Raw genomic sequence first — 4,539 nt, forward strand, 5'->3', positions numbered from 1 at the left:
TTTTTTTTTTTTTTTTTTGCTTAGTAGAGTGTGTGTCGAAGTGCTTGTTTTCGCCATATTATAACGGACAGTGTGCAAATTTCGTGACTTTCCCGTTTACTGTGGCCAAATTACACTATTTTTTTCTAATGAAACTATGTACTTTTTCTGCGGCATCTGGAAGAAGCTTCTAAGAGAACATCAACGTCGTAACATGTACGGGACTTAATGAAATAGTATCAAGATTACAGCGCCGCAAGCCTTTATCCTAGAATGAAATTTTCACTCTACAGCGGAGTGTGCGCTGATATGAAACTTCCTGGCAGATTAAAACTGTATGCCGGACCGAGACTCGAACTCGGGACCTTTGCCTTTCGCGGGCAAGTGCTCTACCAACTGAGCCACCCGAGCACGACCCACGACCCGTGCTCACAGCTTTAATACCGCCAGTACCTCGCCTCCTACATTCCAAACTTCACAGAACATCTCCTGCGAATCGTGCTTGGGTAGCTCAGTTGCTAGAGCACTTGCTCGCGAGAGGCAAAGTCCCGAGTTCGAGTCTCGGTCCGGCACACAGTTTTAATCTGACAAGACGTTTCAGCCTTTATCCTGCTGCCAAGAGAAGAGGTTCGACAAACGTCTGCCGTATTAAGCCAAATGTAAGAAAACATGTGACTCAAGTGTGGTTTTTGTGTTTACCTGTGCGCTCGAAGCCTATAAGTCTGTGTTCTGCTGTTGTAGCAATCAGAGAACTTCGTTGTGAAGCACAGTCACAATGTATAAAACAGTCGTAAAAGTTAATATCGTTAAGGGCGAATGTTGTCGAACTATTAAGGCAGCGGTACGACTATGTGCTGAAGATTATCCACTTCGTGTCAACAACTTAAGACCTGTTTTTGCAAACATAAACATTACTAAAAAAAAATCTCCAAAAACTGGAAGTGTGGAAAATAAAATACGCCAAGGAAAAAAAAGAGAAACTGATCAAATTTTAGCACCAATCACACACAATGCAAATCTCACTAAATGGCATCTAGGAAGTACGAGAAGGATCACTCAATTGAGCGTTCTGCAGACACTTCATTCCGTTGAATTTTATCCTCTTCGTACTTCGCCGCAGCTTATTGGCAATGACTTTCAAAACTGGTTACAATTCTCTCAATACTACCTATGAAAAATGCAGAGCGATGCCGGTTATTATGCAAATTTTTTCTTGAGGAACCATGGGCAAGTCAATCGTCGCAACATGTACGAACCGACAGTTTGAAATCCACGCTGACTCACAGATATTGATAAAAATCAACGTCCTCGGATTATCAATGCTTGATGCTTGTTTTTCAAGACCCGCATCATTGCACCTTGTTTTGTAGATGGCAGTCTAAATACACTCAGGTATCTCTAGTTCCAAAGGCCGCAGTTATTGGAATACATCCTACTGGACATAAGGCAATCAGTGTTGTATCAACATAACGGATGTCCTTCCCATTCCGCACATGTAATGACAGGCGCTCTGAAGAGGACATTTGGAGAGCATTTGAACGGTCGTTCAGGAAACGCGAAATGGTCTGCACACTCACTGCATCTAAGGCCCCGATACTTTTAACTGGGGTGAAAATTAAAACAAGATGTCTGTTAGGAAACACCCGAGTATTCCCGGAGGCGCGAAACGCCTTATAACATCGGCCTCTGCTGCCATTACCTTCAGATGAAATTCAAAGTACAATGTTGTTTCTCCAAAATCACATTACAGTGTTTAGCAACACCCAAGGTCAACATTTTAAGTACTTGGTATGACAGCCATGATGATAAACACACGAACCGAACCTTGCATTGTGTGTTTCTTTACATTTGCTATAACAAAAAATGGTTCAAATGGCTCTGAGCACTATGGGACTTAACTGCTGAGGTCATCAGTCCCTTAGAACTTAGAACTACTTAAACCTAACTAACCTAAGGACGTCACACAGATCCATGCCCGAGGCAGGATTCGAACCTGCGACCGCAGCGGTTGCGCGGTTCCAGACTGTAGCGCCTAGAACCGCTCGGCACCCCGACCGCCATTTGCTATAACAGAGCAGGCATTTGTGGAACCTCTTGTCTTGACAATGGTCTGAGGTGCTTTTATCTCGAAACTATCTGATCAAGTACCATACATATTATGTCATTGCTTTCCCTTAGAAGCTTCTTTCAAATGCCACAGAAAAAATTACATATTTCCATTAGAAAAAACACAAAGTCGGTGACGTAATTCGGCAACTATGAATCATAAAAATCACTTTCGAATGTCTGCTATCACTTGGCGAAAACTGCAAGTCGATATATTTATTCATTCTGGATATATTTGTGGTGACCTGTCTTAGCTGCCTCATCCTGGAACTATTTGCATCTCCAACATCTATCTTTTTGATTTTGAAATGCAATTTGCTTATCATCGTTGGCATTTCTCTCTTTCTTTAATTGTTACCTTACAATTTGGGAATCTTCCAATAATGTACTCACGTTTTGTTGTAGTTGTTTTTTTCTCACATCTGTATAATTGGTGGGCTGGATAATCATCAGGTATGTTTTTTTAAATGGTGAGTATATGGTGTGAATAGCTCTCCAGAGAAAGTCAAAGAAACACTCTCGCAGCACCTTTAGTTACAAGTATATAAAATTGGATGTGTGTTGATAAGTATGTATTCGCAAAGCAGCTGCAACTGCACATTTCGTTTTTCTTGTATAATGCAACTTACATAAACGTCATGTTCACAGATGGATTTCAAGGTATCTGCCACCTTCTTGATGGATCCAACCCAACGGCAAGAGCTCGCTGAGTCGACGGCTTGTGAGTATTATCGAAAGACGCATTTCTGAGATGGTAGAATTAAGCACTTACTCCATTGATTAAATTCTGTTAATATCCGCCATGGTGCATGGAGCACAAAAGGGGGTGCGAACATGGTATGTAAGACACAGTCCCATTTGCATAATCTCTGCAGTCATTTTGGAACGTAGATTCTCAAGGTAGTCTGAATACGGTTCGCTCCACTCCACAACGTCTCTGTGGTGAGGGGTAGACACCCAACATGCTGTCCCCTAGTTATGGTTTCATCGTCCTTCGACCATTTTCCGTAGTTGCTCACTAGAGTAGGGTGACAATGGCTGAGCAGTTCCATTGTCGCCGAGATGCTCGTATCCAGGCACTGATGCATAGCGCTCTGCGCTTTGTCAAATTTGTCCATGAGTTATGAAGGACGACTGTCGGAAGTAAAACGCTAGACAGTTTGATAGAACCGCTTTGAGTACAGAGTCAAGATTAATAACACCCTTCGTTTCAGATTAAAGCATCGTGTGAATAAAAAAGGGACGCAATTTACGTCACGTGATATGTACAAACAAAAGCCTGGGAACTACGCTAAAGCTTACGTACGCCAAACAGGCAGGACGTTTGAAATACATTTCAAAGATCACGCTTCAATACACAATAATAAAAAAGCGTTTGGTGAACATCTAAAACCGACATAGACAAGGTTGGAACCCTACATACACGATTAGAAGTGTCACACAATGAACCTAAGAGAAGCCTCCTGACAACACTGCCAGAAATCGAGTCTTTTACACATCATTTACAAGAGCCTGTCAAAATTATATATCTTAATGACATTATTAGCAGTAAATTTTTAGGAATTATGAAGGCTTCTTCTGATCGTCTATGTCGACACAATGCTCATGTGAGCAACATCCCCACTCACTGAGAAAAGCCCACCAACTGTATCTGTCATACGCTGTCCTGTTCCCTTAGTTGCTTCACATAATCGCACTTTGATTATTTCACAGTTTGATGCCTTTTGCAGCTTATTACTTCCATTGATCTACATAGTTAATTTTATTTTATATGGTTTTCACATTTTACAGTTTTCGCGTAAGCCTTTCTGTTTTACATGAGTTACTACAACGTTTCAGCGAACGTAAATCCATCACACGCTAGTCAACCCTCCTACTCCCACTTTGCCTTTCCTCCGCTGTTCCAATCCCCCCTCGTCTTGCCTTTTCTCCCGTCCCCCTCTTTCCTCCTACATTACCCTTTATTCTCCGCACTCACCTCCCTCCATCTGTTATGATTTCAGATACATACCACAGTTACAAACCACACTATTCTGATGCGTAGTCCCTTTACAGACACGACGGGTTGCTTATCCAACAACATACATAATTTCAGTATTTCTATACAATACCTTTTTCTTGCTGTAAAATAATGTATAGTAGATGCATAGATTTTTACTTTATTATATATAGGTTATACAGGGTGGTCCATTGATCGTGACCGTGCCAAATATCTCACGAAATAAGCGTCAAACGAAAAAAATACACACAACGAAACTTGTCTAACTTGAAGGGGAAACCAGATGGCGCTATGGCTGGCCCACTAGATGGCGCTGCCGTAGCTCAAACGGATATCAACTGCGTTTTTCTAAATAGGATGCCCCATTTTTTATTACTTATTCGTGTAGTACGTAAAGGGATATGAATGTTTTAGTTGTACCACTTTTTTCGCTTTGTGATAGATGGCGCTGTAAT

At 41.5% G+C, this 4,539-nt stretch overlaps 1 non-coding gene across 1 annotated transcript; it reads right to left on the reverse strand.

Annotated features, from left to right (window-relative positions):
* Positions 1–316: 316 nt before the first annotated feature.
* Positions 317–391, reverse strand: Trnas-cga (transfer RNA serine (anticodon CGA)). Its single transcript has one exon. It is a non-coding gene; the product is annotated as a tRNA-Ser (tRNA).
* Positions 392–4,539: the final 4,148 nt, after the last annotated feature.

This window comes from Schistocerca cancellata, chromosome 9 (assembly GCF_023864275.1).
Source record: "Schistocerca cancellata isolate TAMUIC-IGC-003103 chromosome 9, iqSchCanc2.1, whole genome shotgun sequence".
In the NCBI taxonomy this organism is placed as follows: Eukaryota; Metazoa; Arthropoda; class Insecta; order Orthoptera; family Acrididae; genus Schistocerca; species Schistocerca cancellata.